Below are 25131 nucleotides of genomic sequence, written 5' to 3' on the forward strand. Positions count from 1 at the left end.
TTCTGATGATATGACTTCATGTCACTGCAAACTTCTTCATATGGAAAAAGCTCCAGCTTGTATTGAACGTGGCAGCCTGCCCGCTTAGAGGACAAGCTGGTATAAATGTATCAGCCCCCATCCCCTCTGAACACTGATTCAAATTCAGAGTCCTAGTCGTGATCTTCAAGGCCTACCACGACGCGCTAGGCTGACTACAGCAGAGAATACTTGCCCTGTCCCAACAGGACCTCTCGTAATGAATGCATCTTTGAAACTGCTGGGAATAAACTCGTGAGCTGCGCCATATTTGCGGTTTTCCCCAGGGTATGACTGTCTGTCTCTCTGCAGACAGACCAGCTGATTAGCTCGCGCTCAGTACTTCGCTAACCACGGCCAGACAGCACCTGGCTTGCACGTAGGTAGCTTGACCATGGGCAAGACGAGCTGGTGGCCCTCTGCAAAATACCACATTGCCCTCTGTTTTCTTGCTGGAATCTCCTTGCTATCAGGAAGGATATGAAATCCTTTGAAATGAAACAGACAACCAAAAAAAGCAAAATTTTCAGCTCTTCTGGCTGCACAGAAAAAAAAAAAAAAAGGAAGTATGACCTGGGTACATATTTTCTAAGCTTAAAAACAGAAGGCAAACAAATGACACCACGATGTATTCATTAAAAAAAAAAAACAGGTGATTTGCCGCCTCGCCTCATGATTTTTTAATGCTTGGGTTTCCAATAATGCAAATGCTATCATGAGTAATAATAAAATTTTACAGCAACAACAGTGACACTTGTGAAGAATAGGAAAACCAGATTTTTTGGCAGAAGGGCCACGGATGTTGAACACTCTGTCACAACTTATTAGAAAAGTCACAAATCTTGCCACATTCGGGGCAATATAAGACCCATCACTTCACGGTAGTTCAAATACCTCCAGGATACAGGTAGGAAGAGACAAGAAAGAGGAAGAAAAAGAGGAAAAAGAGAAGAAAATGGCCCAACTAAGTCACTAAATAATCAGTATGAGGAAATAAAGATCTCTTGCAGCTTCCCAAAGAAAGAGGGGATACTGCAAAAACATGAAATATTGGGGAGGGAGAGGAGCTACAACACATTTGTATGGCAACATACCCAACTTGGAGAGCATTTCAAGTGCTTAAGTTTATCTTATGCATATACATAAACTGAAGTCACTGTCTAAATGTTAAGCATACGTCTAAAGCACTGTTAAACATAGATAAATACTCTTCCAAATAAGCATACTATTAGACGTGCTTAAATATCTTTGTACCCTGGGACCTTAGCTTTTACAGTGGTTACTACTTTTGTGTGTGTGTGTGTGTCTGTGTCTGTGTGTATTTATATTTATATACCCTCATGACTGACAACTGACGGGACCTTGAATAGGACTTCTATGAAGTGCTTTCCAAAAAAAATAGTTGGAAAAATGGTTGTTGCTTTTTTTCAATTTAATCCTTACAAAAAACATAGCAAGCAGTGTAAATATGAACTCAGATCCTGCAGATGCGTAACAGGAATGTGTGCGTTTAAAAGTTTAATCGTCAAAGGTTTTTTCATGTTTGTTTCAGGGGGTTCTGCTATAAGAATAAAGGTTTGAAGTAAGAGTCCTTTACTGCTGACACATTTCAGGAGTTTGACCAGGTAGAGCTGAGGGAGATCTCTCTCCTCAAATAATCTTCCTGCCAGACCTGCTGTCTTCCATGAGGTTGAGATATACCTTCACTGTCCACTCAAAGCATGTCCTGAGCCTGTCATATGTTAGCATACCAGAAGGTGGGGGGGGAAACACTGGCAGATTTTTCCCACATTAGTCACAACATCTTGGTAAATTCTAAAAGAACTGCAACTTTTCTAGGGAATATAGGAGAAATTTCTGCTGTGATACAACTATCACTTATAGACAGATAATCAGAACTATCTTGTATTATGATCAAATAATTTTAATGTGTTGTAAAATTATTACAGCACACAGGAGGGCACGTGTTTAAGATGGCAACTTTATCTTGTAAAAACAAGTGAGTCGTCCTTTAAAATATCATATGGATAAAATAACTATATGATATTTTAAAATTTAACTTGCACTATGATTAAGAAAATGTGTTTTTCATGTTATTATATCCATGCTAAATATATTATCTGCTATATGTCATTTTCTACCAGATCCGCCATTAACTCCCTAACAGCTGGTGCTAACTGTACTAGATTGTAATATAACGAGTTCATTTCTTGCTAGCAATTACAGAGTTAAGTTGAAAAAACCCTCCAAGTGCAAAATAAGCGTGCTTTCCATCTAACAATAAATTAAAGGTAACACCTTCTTTAATTTAAAATTGCCAAGGATCACAAACATATATACATACGAATAAACACAGCAACAAAGAAAAATTGCCATTGAAACAAGATCTCAGGATTTGCTTGGTTTCACTATATCTATCTCATATGTTTATAATATACCTCACCCCTACAAAGCCTTTGCATCCATCAAACATTGCATGACATACCAATACCTTTCAAGAAAAAAAGTGAAAAAAAGTGAAAAAAAGTTTTCTATGGAAAACTTGTAACTAACCCTTTCACTGTGCCTGTGTCCAGGCTATTCCAACAGCTCTAAGGGGTTTGCGTAGTTCCTCTAGTGCAGTGAGTGCAGCTACAGGAGAAGAACCAGGGTTCAGGAAAGCCAAGGGTTAGTGTAACAGAAGTGCCCACATACCTGTCAGGGAAGTAAGACACAACAAGCACCATCTCTTGAATTCAGCAGTGAAAGGCCACTATAATATGATGCTATTATTTTTATCTTAAGCTAAGAACGATGAAAGGAAACAGCCCCTTTTTAGCATTAAAGGTGCCATACTTCATCTTGTAAGTCTCAGAGACCTATGGGACCAGACATACCAGCCAGAACCATAAAAGCATTGGCACGGTACAAAGGTCTTCTGCTGTGAGGAGGGAGCCATGGCAGACTGAGGTACGCGTGGGCTCCCCCGAGGGGCTGCCCGCTCTATCAGGATGAAACATCTTGTCGCCCACCGCAGACCACCTCTGCACCTTGGGTCAAGGAGGATTCCTTTACATTGCTACACGCTTTAGATTAGACTCTTTATGTTGGTCAGCTACTTAGCAGACTACAAGTCCAGGCTGAGTGCGAGCAAATAGATTTACCCCCAAGACCGCTCACGTGAGAACTAACAAAGAAAAAGTGTTCAGCAAATCCAAAGTTCTCCCAGGTCCAAATCATCACCCACTGAACTGTCTTTCTTCCCCTGCTGATAAGTTAAACCAAGATGTCAAGTCACAATAGAGAAAAACAACAGCAGAGGAATTAACTACCTTGTGCTAAAGAAGCATGTACTTGACGAGATACCAAGTCAGCATAAAAGTAAAGTAAAAATACATCTAAAGCTGTTACAATATTATAAATCAGTAAAAGCAATGGTCTTACATCAGAAATATTCTGACTGCAAAGAAAGGCTCTCTATGGAAAGTTTTCCTCATTTGGGGCTATTCATTTCAGACAAACTACATGTGAAGTGGCACTGTATCTTACCAGGACAAGAAGAGCAGAATTTGGCCCACAGGGCCCCGTATATTCAAGGTGACAACTGCTGTTACAGAGAGAGCATGACTGTTGGTTGAAAGAAGCATCTGTCCCTTTGAGACGAGTTAATAAGTGAAGTTATAGTGCATTTAGAGCAGAAGATAAGTTCTGATGACTCTAAAACAATACATCCATGCCTAAGTATATACATATGTATACACTGGAGTGTTAGACTATAGAATAAATAGCAGTATTTCCTTCTGGCTTGAAAACACAATCCCAGTAAGAAACATTGTCCTCAGTTGTACTTAACACACAGAGTACTGGGTTAAACTGTCTTAAAGTGGCCATTGATTTTGCATACCTTAAATTTTAGGAACAAGGCTGAAAATGCTATCACCGCTCCTGATTTTCGAGAAGCACTTTCAGGAAAACAGTACCCTTTCAAGTGACCCAAGCTCATCCTTGAACACATCCACCACTTCTGCAACTCTGCAAGGCTCAGGTTATTGCAATGGTTTCCAGCATCCCTGGCCCAGTGTTACCAAATACCAGCGTACCTTTGAACTCCTGAAATGAATTTCAAATATGGCATTTGAGATCATGTTCCTTATCCATCACTATGAACTCATTAAGACTTTCTCTGAATCACTCTAGCAGCTTCCCTGGCATCATCACCAGAAATTAAAGCTTCTTGCCCTCTCTTTGATGGAACTTCACAACTGTGCCTCTTCCCCATCCATCTACTCACATTTTAATGAATCACTGGCAGCCTGTATAGCTTTGATAGCTATGACAACCCCCAGACTGCAGGGACACTATCTCCTCTCTCAAATCCCTCCTTTAGATCCCTCTCTGCCACAATGCTAAATAAGTAATCACCTAATTCATTATAGCCAGCTGGGTGAAATCTGGCCTTTACTGTACTCACACATACAAAATATTTCTTTAAAATGCAATGAGTATGAAAATATAATGGAAGGAGGGCTTGTAAGGAGAAAGAATATGCTTTATTTGACCACTTGATATAGCTGGAAAAAGTGGAGACATTTATTTTCTGGCTGTAGCAACTGGTTTGATAGCAGAGATTACCTAATCCTTCCTTCCCTCATATCCAGAGGTCAGGGCAATACAGCAACACTCCTTCTGTAAAAATGTACACATTTCATGGAAACGCTCCTCTGACACCAGTTACTCATCACTTTTCCTCTTGCCTTGTGAGGAATCCACAGCAGGAACCAGTTCTTCACATATGTACCACACCTAAGACAATCAGCCTCTGCTGCCGTTGAAAAATCTAGATCTTACTGAGGTAATATGGGGAAAAAAACCATTATTGTAACAGTCTTAATACTGTATAGGCATTCAACAAATAGATACAGAGGGATACAAACATATGGGTGCACTAAAATGTACCCCTCCATATCATCCATGTACATGTATACACACTCAGATTATTACATAAAATGACATGAGGGAATATTGCTATAATGATGATGATGAAAGAAGGTATATTATGCTGCAAGTAGAGGGGCTATATGCATGTTTTATTTGCTTGAGTTACAGTGAGTTGTGACTGGCTATGACACTTGACCATACTGCAATCTCTAATAAACATAAAACAAAGTCTATACTGCCCCTTTAAAGGCATGTTTTTCATTCATTCCTTAGGACTGAAATGTGTTCTAATGCTTCTGAAGGGTTTTAATAAATATGAGTATGTATAAAATGCTGCTGCTGATTCAATTACTAAATCACTAGCAACAGCTGTGGTGCTGTGATCTCTTTTGAAATAAATTATGTCATGGTGATTACCTAAAAAGAGAGGTGCATTTCTCATATGCTGTTGTGTGATGCATTATAGATTAAATAGGGTGCGTACCATGTATTTATTCTACAGCTTGCATTTAGTAGAAGTAGGCAGAATAAATACTTAAGAAATATATGTATGTCTTCTTTATTAGACTCTAGGTTTGACTGTAGGAAGGACACACATATACTTTTTTGATTCCTATGCTAAATTTGCTCATTTCATCAGTCAACGTTTCCTTTTCTTAGAACTGATCGTGGCTTTAAGACAAATCAGGGGTTTACTCTCTCCATTTCATCCAGTGCATTATCATTGTAACATTAATCTTTCTGGAATGGATTTCATTTTATCTGGTTGCATTTCATGGCAATGTAAAAGTATAAAAAAATGCACTTTGATTTTCTAAGGAAACATTAGCACCTAACATTAGTAAGGGGAGAAGCGAAGCTCTTGTTCTGGACAAATTTAACAGGCATGCTGGCATCTAAAGGAAGACCATAACACGAGTATGCCTTTATTTTTGCATCTTTTTTTTTTTTTTTTTTCAAAAAACAGAGTTTATGCCAATAGGAAAGGGGTGTTGCTTAAGGATACGATACTTTCCAGTTAAAGAAAATCTAATATATTATCATTTATTAGAAGCATCCATGAGTAATTTCCCTCAAAACAATACACCATAGTTTATATGCATTTAATGGTAGTATTTTAGAGACGTATGAAAACGAAAGGGCACCGACATGGTCATACCGCTAAGATTGCCTATACAGTATTAAGATTGTTACGATAAATTTTTTTTCCGTATATTACCTCAGTAACATCAAGATTTTTGAACTACAGCAGAAGCTGACTGTCTTAGGTGTGGTACCTATGAGAAGAACTGGTTCCTGCTGTGGATTTTTTACAAGGCAAGAGGAAATTCAATAATATTCACATATAGTTGAATATAATGCAAAAGTCATTTAAGCACAAACAGAAGTCTTTCTAAAAACTAAAAAAGCAAATATGAAAGAGATAATTAGGAGAGAGAAGAAGAAAAAAACCTTCCATTAAATGTGTTACTGCAGGGGTTCCTTTGACTGTGCTAAGGTCAAACGATAAGGACTATGAACAACATAAAATGATCTTTTTAATATTATAAACACACTTTCAAACACTCCGTTAAACTTTCCAACCGCTAGCAAAAAACTTTTATCAACTTTATGTCTTAAAAATGAGACTTTTTGTGGCAGGCCTCTACAGATCAGTATAAATTCAATCCAATTTAAAGCACAGTAACGATGTGGGCAGTCTCAGACTATTACTTTCAATGGGATAGAGTCCCTAAGGATGACATAGACTTAGTCCCATTGAAAGTAATGGGGTAAGCAATCACATGCCATTACTTTCAAGGAGACTCAGTCTATACTATTCATAATAACATGGTAATATAAATCTGCACTGACTCATCAGCATGAAGAATGAAAATGTAAAAGAATGGCAAAGCAGCAAACGTGCACCCTGAGACAAAAAACAGCCCCTTGGTTTCTCTGCATCCATAACTCATCAGTGTTGAAAGTTTATTACAGGAGAGCTAAAAAGGCATATGAACACAAGGTGAGACGTTAAACCCAAGATGAGGCTTCTGCATTTTACAATATTGCTAGTCTTTTTTTTTTTTAAGTACTATACAAATAATTCCAGTCCTTAAAGTCCTCAGTATAAATTTTTTGTTCCCTAAATGCAATGACACAAAAAATACTTATTCATGGGGAATTTGTATCTTAAAAGCCATCTATGTTGGGGTTTTTTTCCCCCTCAGTGTCCAACACAGACAGCTACAAATAGCCTCTGCAATCTTCCACACTGCAAATCAGAGACATTAATAATATATTAAAAGGATAGATAACTCTGAGCAGGTGGACAGGGGGTGTGATTGATCCATTACCGTGCAAATACCTTGATAATGGCTTGTAAAAACTTAAGAGCCACAAAACAAAGAGATAACAAAGCTCCACCATTAAAAAAGACATTCAGTTGTGGCCAGTAAATTTTATACAGATTAATGGGAAAGACTAACTCAAATCCTCTTCTTGATCTAACTATAATGCCTGAGTTAGCAGGGCTCAAGAGCAAAAGCCATTGGTAAAAAGTAAAGCAGATCACCCTTGTTGCCTTGTGCCTGTGGGGTGGATGCTATGATTTATTCTGACGAGGAAGTTGTTGCAGTTTTCAGTAGATCAGCCAAAAGCATTTCTACAATATTCACACAGTATCTGAAGTCCCTCTGCTGACCTGCCAATCTCTTTATAAAAGAACCCCACTAAGGGTACCTACTTCACATATAAGCCAACGTTTTTTCTTTTCCCTCCCCTGACAACTATCCTAGGATTAAAAAAAAAAAAAATTAAAAAAAGAGCATTTCTTCCATGATGGAGCGATGGAAAGAGAGTCCTTTGGCTACTAAGCAGTAATTGCATTCCATAAATTGTTTAAAGGATAGAAACTACAGCCAATCACAGACACCCAAAAGTTTGGATAAGAACCACCACTTGTGTTACTCATTGCACAGCCATGTAACTGTTTTCAAGAAAATTATATTGCTGTGATGCAGTGAAGCAGGTTCTAGCGCTTGCTGAGTTAAAATTGTCAAGGAAAACTCTAATCCTGCTGAATCTAGAATGGGTTCTGACATATCGGACACGTGGATAAGCCGCATCTTGAAACTAAAACTGTTGCTCTGAAGCACCAAAAAAAAAAATAAAATAAAATAATGCAAATAAAATATAATAACATAACATACAATCAAAATATAAGTCTTACCTGAACATTTTTCTAAAAGGCCTCTTCCTGCTACGCAAAAGAGATGGACATGAGATACATTTGGGAGGCTCCATACCTGATTCAACTTTAGACATGTAAAACCTCCATAGCTACCACAGAAGGTTTGCTGCAAGAATTGATCCCTAAATTTTTCATCCCATAATAAAGAACTTTTCAGCGTGAGGCTGCTTCATCTCTGGATTCATTGCATCTTTTAATATGGCCTCTGCAAATGCCATTTTCTCTGAAATTCTCAAATCTAGAAACTCCCTAAGTTAAGTCCCCTTAAGACCCTAGAGAGTCTCAAGTTAAATAGGATCTCTTACCGAAATAACTGTTGATTTGATTTTTGACACCTCACCAATTTTAGATTGCTCATATAAGTAAAGAACTAGGCCAGTTCTCAAAAGGGCATACTCCAAGGTACGTAAGCGTAGCAGTTGCACAAGAATAACATTGTTATGCTTATATTGTAAACATTTCAATACACTACCAGTTTTAGCTGCTCTTAGCAATAACATAGAAGATGCTGCTTTGTGCGTTTTATATTCGTGAAGTTTTAACCAAATGCCTGCTTTCCTTCTTATGACTATAGCCAGATCTCAGCATCATAACACTAACTAAAAAGTGTAATGAAGAAAGAATTGATGGATTAAAACACTCTCAATATGACATTTACTTCTCTTACTATATGTATACTACAGTCTTTCTCCATTCTCTGCCTTTTTTAAGTAGCAGTTTCTTTTTCTAAAAAAAAAAAAAGAAAAAGAAAAACCACAGAAGAAAAAAAGCTCCTTAGAAGGAATGGAAAAAGAAAAGTGATTAAATATGATTCTAAAAAAAAGATTTAAGCTGTTTTACAAAGCGAAAAATACTATCTCAACATATTAAATATTGAAATTCGACCACATACAATTGTAATATTGAACAAGACCTGTTTAGTCAAATATATAGTAATGCATATATAAAATATAGGTGTTAGTATAACACTGTGATTTTTGCAAAAAAATCCTTCTGCCTGCTTGTGCATCCTGCATCTTTGTCAACATTTTAAAGCTACTAAAAATGCTTTGACATGCAGGATTACATTTACAGAAACTGCCTGTACTGAATAGAAATGTATATGGTACATGTTGAAAAACAGAAAAGAATATGTATTATATTAAGAAAACAATTCCATTTTTAAATGATTTAATGTCATCTATGATTTGTAAGTAAGCAAGAATTAAAAATGATAGAGGAAGCAGAATGAAAAGTGCTAGCTTCTATTTAGAAAAGATGGTATATCATATATATATATAGTACGGCACGGCTGTACTATTCAGTTCAGGTGTATTGCATCGTGCCATAAATTTAGATTAAAATATAATGCTCTTAAGAGTCTTTTCTTATAAAGTTATGAAAATGACTGTACAAACATGATAAAATAAAACCCCTCACCACTACTCTTCCTAAAGCTTTCTTTACAGAAGGTGCACACAAACTCCTGGGAGAACGCGTGCTCCTCTCTGATACTGTTTTGATAATTTCTGTTTACAAATGTACTTCCGTATTCAAAGGGTGGCTATCTTTTTAGAGTTGAATATTTGCTTGGTTTTTACCCAAAGGTAGTGTTCGATCCTACATTCAAATAAGTGGGCATATGTACCAGCAGGCACTGTACATCTTGTAACATCATCTATCGGGCTCATATGGAGTAACTGATTTTACAATACCCACCAGGCAGTAAGCCCAGGTAGCTAAGGCAGGAACGAGCCTTTAGACCTCTTTTGCACCTGCTACCAACACATACGGCACTGCTCACTTCCTGCATGTTTACAACAGTTCGTGTTGAAATGACACAGGTTGTAGAGTGAATCTCTTTTTGTTGCCCTCTTCAAACAGAAATCCAAATTCTTTTCATTTTTCGGTAGGTCTGAAATGTGGCAATAATAAAGATGTTTTTTGTTGGGTTGCATATTTGGAGATCGTGAAAAAATATTCAGTAAATAAATCATTTATACATTAAGAATGATTACCAGCGTGTAAAGTGGAAGGCTGAATTACCTTGGATATATTACCCACAATGCTTTTCAAGGCGGCAGCTAATTAGCAGGAGAAAGGTCATGCAAAAAATAATGTGATTAGAAGAGGTTGAAAGAGAAAAAAAAATAGCCACATATTTGGACACAGACCAAATTTCCTTTTTGCCACTGTAACTGGAAACCATTGCTTCAATATTTAATGAAATGCTTATGTTGCAGCACCTGGTCACATTGTCAGCATCGCCTAACCACTGCCTCCCCTGTGGGTCATTACTGCAGCCATCTGAAAGGGGGCAAACTGTTCATCGACTACAATAATGCCAGTCTTTAAGAATCTACAGCTACAAAACAGCAGGAGACAGAGTTACTTTGGCTCTGATCTTGGGAAAAATGGCTGGGGGCAAAATGCTGTTTCCTACCATCAGAGACTATACAGTTAGCAATAATTCTCTAAGTCAAAGCCCATGCACAAGAACCAGCTTGGCTGCCCCGTTTTGCTTTTCTCCCGTTGCAGAAAGCTAGCAGCTCCTGGTGAGAGATCCTTGTCAACAGGAAAACAGTAGTTCACACTACCCTGTTAATGATCCAATGCATCAATAGCTCAAACAATCACAACAAGCAGATGTCCTAAGTTAATATAGACTTTCCTGGGATTTCACTTGTGAAACATGGCTTTAAAAGGCATTAGTCTTTTGTCCTCACTAGAGATCTGCTAAATCCTGGCTCCAATTCCTTGGGTATGTGAACCCCAGCCTAATGGAATTTAATTACTTTAGTGGTATTAATCATCTGTACAGTAGAGCAAAGAGTATTTTATTACCACTTTTAAGGGTTATCGGCACATTTATTTCAAATGAACTGTCAAACTGCGTTACGTGTAAAGCATGCCAGGTTTGAATTGTGCAGCGCAGGTGAAAAGGCGTTTGCTGCTTAAAACTCTTGGACATAATGAGGATGCCTCTGTCTAACACAGGAAACATGGGCACAGTTTATTTAAAATGAAAAACAAACTGCCATTGATTTTAATGACTTCTTTTTGCTCTTGTTGTTTTTTGTTAACTTCTGATTTCCCTCTGTTTTACTTGGAGCTGGAAAGGCTGCTCTTTCCCAAGAACAGAAACACCAGTTGGCACCAAATAACCTGTGACACTATTACAGGATTAGTTACAGAAGAGCAATACCAGTCTTGTCCATTATCTAGCAACAAGCCTGGGCTCCGTAGCACAAGGCTTCTCTAATTCACTTAGATATCTAAAATCCTTTGTATTCACATATATGGAAAACCTTACTTTCATTCAGTGTAGTTGCTACAGTTTCTCGGAAAAAACGAGGCATCTCTAAGAGATGTTGGTCAAATCATAAGCACCTTACATGAGAAGGTGTACGTTATTAAAAGTGTTTGCCTTCAACAGCCTCAGACAAAACAGTTAAGGCCTTGGTGTGCATTTCTGTTTGCTGGGCATGTTGCAACATCCTTCGAGCGCGGAAATGCTGCAATTGCATCTGACATCTAGCAACAATTATTCCAAAGATTCTTAACAACTAATTCAAAGATTCTTGATCCCTTTTGTGTTAAGTTTCTTTGTTTTGTTTGGCCCCTGGGCTTTCCACAGGCTTTAGACCTGTCCTACACCTGGTTAAAGCATATCGTTTTGCACTCGTTGTCTCTCAGACGTTTTGCGCTGAGTAGCAAATGAGAGCAATTTGTGACACAAGATACTATGACATGTGGGAAAGACACGTAATTAGTGTCAGAATGAATGCATTTGCTTTTTAAAGCCTATTTGTCCTAGGATTTCAAATGAATCAAGCTGCTATGTCTCTCTCAACAGCTCCATACTGCTGTATAATGAATTAAAAGCGAGTGTTACTAAAATGCGTAAGCTTCAGGAATAAAATGACTACTGTACGCATCTCAAAACTAGCGATGAGAGGATCTTAAAAGGCTCTAAACTCTAATGTAGCCCATTTTAAAGCTTTCCAAAAACTATCCCATTTCACTAAAAAGAAAATTCTCAAATGAAATCACCCCTTTCTGTGACAGATTACTCTGAATTTACAAAGCTACTTTGAATCTGGTCTCTGCGAAAGGAAAATCTCACACTTACATCCTCTTGCCCTGTCTGCATCATTCAGGCTTGAAGCCCAGCACTCTGCGTGCAGCACACCCAGTGGCATATCTCAATGTCCCATTCAGATAGCTCCCCGGCCTCTGTTTCTGGGCCACTCACCTTTCCTCCCGCTTGCCAAATGCTCTCATCCTTACCGTTTCCTTGCCCTCCAGTGCAGATATTCAGAACAATCGCCCTCCAGAGAAAAGGCACAACCAGTCACAACGCACAACAGTGACGATGGGACCATCCCCGAGGAGGAGAGGGCAGTTGAGACCTTACGCCCATTCTCTGTATTTACGCATCGACCGAGACTGTTCATTACAACATGGACGCTTGCACCTTTGGCACTGGCCGCTCCAATTAATAACTGATTAGAAAAAGAAATCAGCTGTTGACCAAATAGAACAGAATGGACCCAGGAAACGAGGAAGGCTCTCCCTGTGACGACTTGTCCTTCTCAATTTCCAAACCCTGATCTTGTTCTTCTATGCCATATGGCCATATGCCATACCTCCATTTCTAAAATATTGGCGCTTTTCTTTTTTGTATTTTGAGGGTCTTCAGGAGGGTAAAAAGAAGACAGAAATGTGACCTTTACCACAGTCTCTTCCCCACCATGCTGAGAAGTGGATGAGAGGGACCGGAGACAGCGTTCTGCTTTTGGAAGCCTGATTTATTCCCTTTCCACTAACTGGGGTTGTTGGTTGTTTGTAGCAGAAGAATGACTCTGGAACAGGCTGTGAGATGCTCTCAAAAATAACATCCTGAATAAGTCCCAATACATAAGCTTTGATCAGGGAAATAATACCATAGTGAGAGGAGAGGAGGTAAGCAGAGCCTCTCTGCAGCTATTCTACCCCCGCTGCTGCCAAGCATACACCTGCACAACAAGGCTGATGTGCAGCAGGTCACAGGCCTATCTGTCAATCTTGTGGACAGTGCATGCCTTTTCCACAATTCCTGCAGAAAGCCCCTTCAGAAATAGGCAGCACACACTGCAGTACAGACCCACCACATGGCCTCATAATTTCCCACAGCTCCACTGCTAACGGGTCTTCCACAGCTGCAAAGGTGCCGTGTATTTTTCAACCTCAGCCAGCTGCATATACGGTCAGATGACCTCATCAGCTAATAGGAAAGCACAATTTTTAAATGCCACTTTGTGATTAGGTAACAAAACAAACACATACATGTTGCTGTGAGATAAATGTCTTGAATGCATTCTGAGATACAAGGCACGGCCAGATGCCTTCAGTGACCCTGAAAGAATGTTATCGTAAGGTAACAGACACCTTGGAGTTTCCTGTTGTGTTCACCGCATAAAGTAGCCTCAGACAAGTTCACAAATAGTTATGATATATCCCACTTGGTAAGGACAACACTGGACTAGCAAGTACTTCATTTAAATGTTTCGAAAGACACTGCTATATTTTACCACTATAGTGGTAAAATCTGACTCGTTATCTGAAGCGTTCTGTGAATCACAGCTCAAGCCCTGCTGCGGTGCTCACCCAGACGAGTCTCCCAGTGGTCTCAGAAGGAGTTTTGCTTACAGAAAGAGCGTAGAATCAGACTCTTGTTTAATATAGCCAAAGGAATATGTATTATATTTTAATGTGAAGATTCAACTAAAAATGATTTTATTTAACTTTTATAAATTTTATTGATAAATCACTTCTTTATGTCATGAAACTTCAAAATCGCACAATAAGGAATCTTGCTCCCATTAAAGCCAAAAGTTTAGTGTAAGGTTGCAGAATTGGGCCCAAATCTCATAGAATCTGGGACCAATTTTCTCTTATAGCGTTCACTGGAAAGGCAACAGACCACTTTTTCCAAGAAAAAGGAGGACATTTCTTGCCTAGTTCTCAGCATTTTGTCTTTACTCCAGTAAGTCTCTGGCATCATTTTTAGCCTCCACCGGGTTGCACAAGTTAAACACAGGGAATTACAACCATGAAGTTCAAAGTATGGCTCTATTAGCTTTCAAAGAAACTGTTAAAAGCAAGTATTTGATGAGCCAGGAATGTCAGGACTTGCATATAAGCTGAATTTTACAAAAATGAGCACTCATTGAAGTCAATGGGATTACTTAAAGTGCATAAAGTTAAACATGTGCATACATTTTAGGAAGCCTCATGCAGGTCACAAACATCCCCTAATACTGTGCTTTGCTGAGCTGCTTTGCTGAGCTTCTTCAGTTCCATTTCCAAGCTCACAGAGGTGTCCTTTCACTAAAACCTGAGAGTGCTGGCCAAAGTCTAATGTTGTGTAGCTTAGCCCTGACCTATGGATGCTTTTAAAAGCATCCCACATCAGCCTAGAGCTACTTGAAAGCAAATGATGTGAGCACTTCACTGAGAATTTCTAGTGCATGCCTTTCCAAACCAATCTTTCCATTCCAGTTCAGGTTTTAGCAGGTTTTTTATGTATACAATTATTGATTCTTGCAGGCTTCTCTTCTCAATAATAAGTTAAAATAGTGTTTTGTACTGTGGAGAATTGTCTGACTTGCAAAGCTTTCCTGAACATTATCATTATCATCGTCTTACTGTTATTTGCCTGACACCAGGTGTGCCTGTTATTGTTAGGTTACATTCCACACAGTGATCAGTGTTCTCCAGGAAGAAGTGACTCCAAAATTAAACACCTGGTTATTATTCACTGTAGTTAAGGCAGAGTAGTTTTACATTTTTACAGCATTGCGTTTTTGTTCTTTCATTAATACAGTCAGAGAGGTGGTGTCAACAAGTTAAAACGCCTGGGTCTGGAAGCAGAAGGGAAGAGCTGCAGGAGAGAGCACACTGCAGGCACCGATATGCACTTCTGGAGCCCCTGGAAGAGGGCCAGGTCTGGGCTCAACACCGGTGTGCTACATGCTGCAGCAAGCTTTCTTCTACCGGCAGTGGATCCCTGAGCTGATGTGTGCACCTAGCTAATACTTCAGCATTTGACATTAATGACCACGGTCTCCAGGGGCACTAGTGTCAAGCCTGCTACCACCCTTCTTAGAGTAGGACGTTTCATGCAGACGCAAAGTGGATAGCTGGTGGCAACGTGATTCTGCAGATGCAATTGTGCCCTTGGCTCATGGATCGTTTAGACGTCCATACATAGGTAACAGCAGCTGAGGATGTGCTGAGGTACACACAACATTGGGGAAGCTACTGGAGACTGAAATCCTGACCCAGACTTCTACAACCCAGTGATCTTTCCCATCTAATATAAAGTCTAGCTGATTAATAATATCAAGTAGTTGTGCCATAAAACCACAGGCTGAAGAATTAAGTGAAGTATCAGCAAGCTAGAGGCTCCTCCTAGACTGAACTGCAAGATAATTTAGCAAACATACCCCAACAGAAATAAGAAAAATAAAAAAAAAAAAACAACCTCCCACATTTAAAAATATTGCAGCGAGGCAGAGGTTAAGAATACGGCCACACCGTTCCAATTGTGGTTACAAAGGGCCAATTTTTAAGAGGCATTAAGCATGTACAACTCTCACAGGGAATTGCAAAGACTTGATAGCAGTCAGCTTTATATTAAGTCCCAAATTAACTAATCTAAATTAACACACCTAATGGATTATTTTTAAAAAAATATTTTACACTTAAGGTAACAGAACTAAGGTTTACAGAAGGAAAGTAAAATAAGTTTGCAAGGAAAACAAAACAGTTGAAATTATAATTACTGCTTGGCATTTTGAGGATCAGTTCAGATCTGACTTTTCAATTTTTATTTAAAAATAAAATAATCAGGGTCAAATTAAGAACCCTTTGATGTTCTTCACAGAATTCTGAAATATTCTGAAGTTAAACCAAGTCTCTTAGTGTGTTGTCTCACTGTCTCTGAGATATTTTATTAGAAAGTAACTGTTTCTCATTTGCCGAGAAAGATCACATCACAGCAAATATATACCTGACTGAAAACAGTCAGACAAAATTATAACAATCAGGTTCTATTTAAGTTGAACTGTTAGCAGATGCATTCTAAATTTTGCTCTCAGATAATGCAAACTTATCAAAAACACGTCTCATTTCTAATTCATTTGAAATCAATGTTCACATATCTCGATCAGCTATGCACTGGGACAGATATAGTTTTGATGGAAAATATGATGGAAAAATAGGTAAAGAAAAGAAATAGACCAATTTGTCCACACAAGCAAGCCAGCCTTTGCAATGGGAACTTGGAAATATTTCTTAGAGACGACAGTTCAGTTTCAGGCCTGAAGAAGGCCTTTGAGCCTGAAAGATTATCCATTATTTTTCCCCAGAGATATCAGCAGTTATAAAGAAAATAAATATCAGTTCTTCCTACAGACTTTATTCCTCTTTGAGAATCTGCAGTAATTCATTGTCACGAGGATCATCAAAAAAATGATGCCTCGCTCACAACAGTTCCTATATAGATGGTAGACAGGGCAAGAATTCTTGGCCATTTTGGGCATTCTCAACGGGAAGTAACCCAAAAATGTTCTTGTTCCTCAGAAAAAGCCACAGAAATGCAGACAAGTGATTATGGAAATATATGCAGATAAATTATTATGTAAGTAAAAGGCAACATGGACAAACAAACAACCGAAAACAGTATTAGAGATTTGGTTCCTTGAGATTAATTGAAGGCACTGATTCCATCCATGTCTACTCTTTGAAAGATCTGCACAAATTCCAGCACCCACACTTGGAATTTTTGAGTACAATATAGTTATAAACCTTCAACAACCTCAACTAGACAGTTCTTCCCACGTGTAGATGACTTTGTACCAAAGAAGGGCTAGGGGTGGAGAGGAAGGCATTTGTTTATTCTTCACTGAAAATAAACCTGTTGCCAATAGCAGGTGTGAATACACCTAGCACTTCCAAAAGAGCGAGGCAGGTCTAGTCCAATTCAAAATACATACTGAAGTGTTTCAGCTTAGTTTGTCATCATGTGGAGCATAAAAGTGTCTGTTCTTACTGATCTGACAGATAGGTACTGACAAGCTATAGTTTTCCTTTAAGGGCTCCTCTCCAGAGCAGAGTAATTGAAGCCCAGGGCATCTATGTCACTACTTTGTCGCACCTCACTCACTTCAAATCAGGATACCACAGCCTTGGGAATCTCACGCCATACACCGCCCCACAGAGATTTTTCCTTCATGTTCTTATGCAACACTGCAGGTCGCTAAAGCATAGAGACACACAATTAAGTGTGATTTTTTTTTGTCCGTTTGATTGGTGAAAATGCAAATATCTTTGAAAATTACATTTCTGTACAACAGACGTTATTCTTACTGAGTTCGAATACTTTGTAGAGATGTAAAGCCTAATTTCGTCATTAAAAAGAAAAAAGAAAAGAAAACATAACTTCTAACAAGAGTAAGCAATGATAATAAAAGTAATATAGTGTGTGTTGGTAGATTCCACTCTGGAACTATGTATTTTTGTCTCGTGTCAGCAATTGTTTTTATTATTAAGACTGTTGATTCATACAAATTCAAATCTATGACTCAAAACCTAGAGATGGGAAATGATTACCCTTATTCTAAGTCTCTTACTCTTTATTTATGAGAGTTGCATCTCTTCCCAGCTATGGACCATTTCTGTGCAGATCAACTTCTCCATCAGGTACCACATCTTTCGGAACGTTCCTAAAGAGTTTTAATTTTAAAAGTGATGAGCATCCACATTGTGAACATAGGGTGAATAGCCAATAACCATGAATAAACAGTCCACTATCTCAAAAAAAAAAAAAAAATCAGAAAACAGAACTATGCAATCATTCTTTTCATTAACAAGTGTAGGAAAATTGCTGTTGCCATACAAGTTTAGGACATTAAGTTGGACGTTAAGACCAGCCATCATTAGTTCAGTTATTAGAGGAAGAAAGTCATTCACCTATATCCGAGTGAGGTCTTTTTCAGTATTCCATAAAATTTCCTTAGGAAATTTTAAAACTCTTCAAAGTATATCAAACATGAACATATTACAAGTATCAAAGATTTAAAAACAGGTAGTATCACAGCACACAAAATCTTTGCGGGACTGTCTCAGTGGACGTAGCACAGAAGTTCAGCACTGCCAGTGAGTGCAAAGGCTGTACTGGCTATTGGCCCTTTTCTCCCTGCCCATGTAGGAAAGCCGTATGTTGGTAGAGACAACGGCTTAACAAGATATTGTGCAAGCAGACACTCTGATTATGCCAGATCTCTGCAGAGGAGCTCAAGGGAAAAAAAGGACTCCCTTTGCCATTTCTTTCAATGTTTGCATGTCATCGTAAGGGTAGAAAAAAGCCTGGGCAAAAGTTACTTGAAGAAGATGAACACTCAAGGCTTCAGATGTGAAAGTTAATTTGAAAAGACAAAAACTGGCAGTCTATACAATCGGTTATTAGACACCTAATTGAAACTGCTGATACTAGCAGTCTGTCATATTGTATCAACAAACTTCACTATTAACAAAAATCAATAAGAAATCAATAAGATTAAAGTTGGATGTGCACTCTAACAATGCATCAGGAATTTACAAGCACCACGCACTGCTTTTGTTAGCTTTCATCTCTGGATCCTCTATCATGTACACATTTCTTAAAATAGCTGTGCTTTTAAGAAATATGTAGAGAGAGAGAGAGAGAGAGAGAGATGTATGTATATATATAAAAGAGAACTGGACAGCTAGCTGTGTAGTTAGCACAGTCTACAGATAATTAGCATCCCGAATGTCTCCCCAGTACATGTATATGACTATCGTTTTTTCAGATACAAGCAATATCTGGGCCTTCCTTGTTATTTAAATGAGATAAATGCTGAAATTGTCTCTCTCGCTTACATGATGCTAAGCAAGAATGTCTCCTTTGTAAAGACAGCTCACATCCTAAGGCTCGCAGACTCTGTTTAGGGGGTGTGATACAATCATAAAAAGACAACAACAAAGGTAAATAAAAAACATGGGCTACCGTATAAGAGACTGTTATTGAAATGCTTATATGTGCAAATAAAACACTGATGTTACACTACTTGTATAATTTCTCATAGCTGTAACACTTCTGTTTTCACAAATACTACAGTTCATGGTTGCTATTTCCCTTCATCCTCACGTTGTTCTATATTCCACAAATATTGTTTCTTTGGCATGCTGGAAAGGACTGCAAGAGGGAGTGGAAAAAAATCATGTAAACTTGGTTCATGCTTCTACACAAATGCAATGGTTTGACTAGAAACAGAGATACTGGTATGCTTTCCTGCCATTCCCAACGTAAACAGGCTAGGGCATCAGAAACCTGCACTGAAACGTACTCCCTCAAAATTTGCCAGTCATATTTTGCAGGCTAAGAAGTTTTCTGAAGTTTTCTAACACGATCAATATCGTGCCCAGATGGAGTCAGCTTGCATCATCACAGAAACAAACCCCAAAATGCTGTGTTCTGAATCTAGAAAATTCTACTCCCCTTGCACCCATCCACACTTTCGCACCTGCTGCACAAGGTGTAACGAAATCAAGAATGTAGCTCCATGGCATGGAAAAAGAAACCAGTACGTACGGCCACACCACGTGAATCCTATGGCTCCTATTTTATATGCTGTTTAAGCAATATGATACGAATGAGCTCCTCAGAATCCCAGGGTTTGGGAATTTTTTCAAGTTAACGCTATTTCTTTTCAATTTCTACATTCCCTAGCACAGGACAAACCCATGCTTGAAGGAGGGAAAGCTCAGTTTCATTCCATTATTGATCTATCAGACAAGAACTTAATCAATCTTCTTTATAAGCTATTAAAGCAGAGCAAGAGAAATGAACTCACCTGATACATTCAACATTGATTGCTTCTTTCTAAGAACTGAATGTCAGTCTTATCTACTACTACAGCTGTGATTCAATTTTTCAGAAACAAGTTTTTCCCCTCATTAGCTCCACAGAAATAGTGCAATTAAAATGTATTTTAGATAAAATAAGGAATATAATCAAAATTAAATGGACAATACTTTCTTTTAAAATTCATTAGTTAAGTGCATTCCTGAGAGCATTGAGATTATAAGCTCAAGTCCAGTAAAGGAAAATCTACTAATAAAACATAAACATCTCATACTGTGACCACCCCATCACTAATTTTAGTGGAAATTCTGCATGCCAAGCAAGTATGGAATCCAACCATAGGGATTTCTAACTCATTGTGCTCTACCAAAAAAACCTTGATGCAAAGTGTACTTTCTACAAAATTAAATTTATTCAATGGATTTTCAGTGTTCAAACTATTGTTTTAGGCTGGTTGGGACTATTGTTTTAGGTTGCTTGGGCATGAGCTGAAATATTCTGATTGGCTGAACTGAACCAAAATGATCTTTTTTTAAAATGCAACCCTAAATTACATATGTCTATCTCAAGTGCTAGAGTGCATCCCAGGAGCTGTAGTTCAAGCCCCTCCTTTCAGCATCTGCATTACCTTTCCTTCCTGTCTTACCTAAAGTTTACGATCTGTAGGACTGTGAGTCCCATGAATCTGTGATTTATGGGAAATGCAGTCCAATTACTGTAGCTAATTCAGGAGAGTGAAAAGGCTGGTGCAACCTGAATCACAGGTGTTATCCACACCACAAATGAAAGCCACTTGAATGTAGAAGTGATTTTAGAAAAAACAAATGAAACATTATTTCTATTACATAAAAAAAACTGGTGGGTTTTTTATTTTAAATAAACAATAAAAGCTGTTGATATAATTTAATGTATTAGTAGGTATTCCCTTTTACAAACATTTTGATAGTTGATAGCCTTTGTGCGATTTGAGATGGAAGTAGTGCTAAAAATCAGGACTTCCACTGCATGGTAATTCTGATTTTTTCCTTAGTTCTATCAGAAAATAATGCATGCATAAATTAGGATTGTAAATTAGTGACAGCTGAGAAATTCCTGGGTAGAGTTACCAATGCAACTTTACATTCGTTACCCCCTACTATAATAGTAGACAACTTGTTACGGGTTCTGTTTTTGCTAAGGAGAGCACACTTCTTTGGTTTTGGTTTTGTTTGGTCTTTTTTTCTCTACCTATAACATTGACATGACAATATTTACATTCTTTTTAAAGGTCTTTGAGGTGCAAAAACCTGTCAGAGCTTTCCACTATTGTAATTAAATGTTATGCCTTTATCTCTGGTAAAGGAAAATATAGAGAGAGACCTCCAAGCTGGGTAAGTGCAAAGCTCTTCGTAGGATACAAGTCCTCTGATCTTCATGCTTGGTTCACCATTTCTGTTTTAACCGAACGCAGAGCCGGTGGAAAGCACTCTTCCAACCAGTACACTGACAGTGTGGTTTGGTAAATGTGTGCATCACTATCTCAACACAAGAAATGTCTCTCGTGATTGCTGCAACTCTTATGACACGTGAATAACAATCAAAGTGGGCTTCCTTTTACTTCCTTCTATAGAAGTGCCCTCACTTACAATAAATGTTCTTCATGATGCAAGACAATACAGCTGGAAGGATGCAAAACTGCCATGTGCCAGTAAATCTTAAATGTCTTATGGAAGCTCAGATGAAGCAGAATGGAAAGGATTTTGTCTTGCCAAACAATGAAATAAAAATGTTACTTTTGAGCTCTGTTATTTTCCTCCTTTTACTAGAAGGAATCCTTTGCTTTTGGACATGTCTATTTTCATGGGAAATCCCTCCATTTGCAATATATGCATATCATGTTTAAATATCTCCCCCAGGAAGATATACCACTTAATAATGCTTATGTTTATTTATCGAAAAAATCAAGAATAGCTGGAAGTCCATTATGAGACTCTTTTAGCAAATTTAATTAATTTGTAATTAATTTTGTTGGTATTTATGAGAGAAACCTTTAATCAGCATAATTTAGACTTTGAAAATTACAATATTAACTAATATTAATTAAACAACAATGTAATAATTTCAATAGTTTTAATTATCTTTTTGATTAAATTACCTGTTAGTCAATTCCACATTGCTTTTGAAATTAATTAGCCAACTTAAGCATGCTCTGTACTCATTAATCTACCCAGGATATGACATAATGTCTAAAGAGGCCAAGAAAAACTACTTCCAAATATCAACTGGGTTGTTGTGCTTTGGAAAACTTTTTTTAAACCTAATTTTAAATAAGCCATGTTCTGTTTAAACTTGAGACATGCTTTTGGAAAAGGCAGGGTCCTGGATTTTGGAATGCCTGCTTCTCTCAGTCTTTTTCCACCTCACAACTGTACCACCCCTTCTTGAAAGAACAGAGTTAATGTGACCTCATTATTTATATGGGACACTGCAGAGGAAAGAGAAGATGCCTGCATCTCACTTCCTTGCAACAGTTCCTTTTTTTTGTCAGGCCTAAATATTCAAAATTCATGGTTTAAATCACTACAACTTCACCCTCCACACTGGCCCAATATCATGAGATTAGCAAAATACGGAAAATAAATAATGAGTTCTTTTATTTGTCTTCTGATGTGGGGCTTATGTTTTCAAGACTTTGTCAACAATCACAGGAGCTAGACACTTAGCACTGCTAATGAAGGGAGGGATATTCATTAAGAGTTTGGGGAGTCCCTCAATCATAAGTAAATTTAGGTCTCTTTTTACACTTGCTTGAAGTGAAAAGGTATAAAAAAGAGATGCATGGTACCTCCAAACTTAGTAGGACCTGGGAAATACTGCCTCGGACAGACAATTCTCAGGTTATCAACAATACATGCGCTTCATACAAGATAAGGGTTTCTGCCTCCTTCTCAATTATTGCAGTTGGAGAAATCCTTCTCTTTCTCACATAAAGGCAAGATGACAACTTGATATGCTGGTTTCTGGTGCCTTGTGTGACTGCTGTCATGAGACAGACTCAAGAAAACAAGAATTTTGTTATTCAAAATGCTTGTCTAGAGCACTGGTGCTAGGATGCAGTTAATAGGGAAAATGTCATAATCATACTGCCATGGATTGTCCCAGTGCAATTACCGATGGTGTGCTTGTAAAGCTGTGAGTTCCTGTCTATAAGTTACACTTTGGTTTGCATGGTTTTCTACTGTTGAACTCTCCTTGGAATTTTCCTTAAAGCAAAAAGAAGCTGAAACCACAATGTTTCTCCTGATTTTGAATATTCTGAGTTTCATTATGATAATATCATGTCTCTCAAATACGGTCTTCAACTAGTAACAGAAGAAAAATCCTGTAGCGTTCACTGCTTCCTTTCCTAACCAACAATATATGTTTTATCTGTCAGAGAACGGCATGCTGTTCGCAGGGTTTGGATCTACATGCATGCTGGCATATAACATATACGTGTCAGTTTAAAACCTGGGCCTCCTACCACATCAATATGCTTTCATTGATCTCTAGGTGACCTAGACCAGGACCAGAGTGAGTAAATATTTCATTCTTATAACAACTTCCATTCATCTGTTTATACTTCAGGCACAGAAATTTGCTGACCGAAAATTCTTTAAGTGTTAGCCACAGCTTTCAAAAGCAACTAGTCACTTTGTGAATCTGAGTTTTAGGTTCCTGACTCAGAGCTCCTTGAAGGGACACGATTTTCAAAGGGCAGCAGCTTAGCTCGTTCTGAAACTCAGGGCAAATCAGCTTGGAGACTGATTGATCAGTCAAATTTGAAAAGGGGGTTATTTTTACCTTCTATGTTAACTTCATGTTTTCTGCTACCAGTCCAGGCATCAAACAAGTTTGATCATGGCAAAGCAGTTACGGATATAGAGAGGAGACTGTAGAAACAAACAGTGCTCAAAAAGGAAAGTGTATATGCAGACACATTATCTGGAAGGCTGTCATCCCTTCTTGCTTCAGTATTTCTCAATAAAACACACCCATGGCCTTAAAGGAGCTATTCAGAATTGCTCCAAATGAATAAAGACTAGATTTTCAAATGTATTTTTAGCAATTACAGTTTCTTAGGTGCTTTGGAAAATCTCACTGTGGGTTTACATAGATCGTAATGTTTGTTTCTAAGAATCTTTGAAATTCTCTGAGTCTTGCAGGATTGGCATTATCCTTCTGATGGTCACAAAAGAGACTGACAAGAATATCATATGTTTTATGGGGGGGAAATAAATAAATAAAAGCTGACCTTTAAATAGAAACAGTCCACGATGCAGAGGGTCAGGTTGGCACTCACAGAGTTAAACTGGCTAAGTCTACAACAAAGGAAAAAATATTAGCATTGCTATCTGTGTAAACGACATTAGTAGCAAGACTGAATTATCTTCTGAATTATTTTATTCCAATTATATTTTGATATAATTCAAGGTCTAGTGATTTTTTTTAATGTTTGCAGTCCCCTGGTTTAATACCAGAAAAGCAATCAGTCATTCACTTCTCAGACGTCAAGTGGTTAGAATAGTTTTTCCATCCATTTGAAAAATATACAATCTGTATTTGCCTTTAAGAATACATTAGATGACTATTCTAAGTGATTTGTAATTGTTTTTAAATTGTTGAACTTATTTTAGTAGTATATTTGCAGTTGAATGTTTGTTTAAACACTCATTTTATAAGCAGGTTTTTTTGGATTAACTAATTGTTCATTCATTTTTGATTTCTAAAAAGGGTAAATACGAAAAAGACTATAATGTGCTTTATTAGACACATATTGTTTGCTTATTAAAAATCTCTTCTGCACAAAGTGGTAATATAAAAGGCTGAAAAGAGAGCTAGAAAAATATTCAAAATGATTCAACCGGAAGGCCAATCCTACTTCTGCATTGAAAGGCAAAACAGGGGCCAGTTTAGGACTTAGGTTCTTAAGTAGTTCAAAATTCTGAGTTGCACAAAGTTTCTCTAAATCTAAAGGCACATTAGTTTACGTAAAGGTGTGTCTTTAAACTAACCTGATTCAGTACAGAAGCAG

General features: G+C 37.9%; 1 protein-coding gene across 17 annotated transcripts in view; it reads right to left on the reverse strand.

The window, feature by feature from the left end:
* LOC138066889 (uncharacterized) overlaps positions 1-25131 on the reverse strand; it is a 512507-nt gene that overhangs the window by 459176 nt on the left and 28200 nt on the right. For 6 of the 17 annotated variants that reach the window (XM_068940384.1, XM_068940378.1, XM_068940387.1 and 3 more), the window contains exon 2: positions 24352-24418. The exons of the other annotated variants lie outside the window; for them this stretch is intronic. The gene's annotated coding sequence lies outside the window, so the exon portion shown is untranslated. The remainder of the gene's footprint in view (positions 1-24351; positions 24419-25131) is intronic. 17 annotated transcript variants of the gene reach the window in all.

Source organism: Struthio camelus, chromosome 3 (assembly GCF_040807025.1).
Source record: "Struthio camelus isolate bStrCam1 chromosome 3, bStrCam1.hap1, whole genome shotgun sequence".
Classification (NCBI taxonomy): Eukaryota; Metazoa; Chordata; class Aves; order Struthioniformes; family Struthionidae; genus Struthio; species Struthio camelus.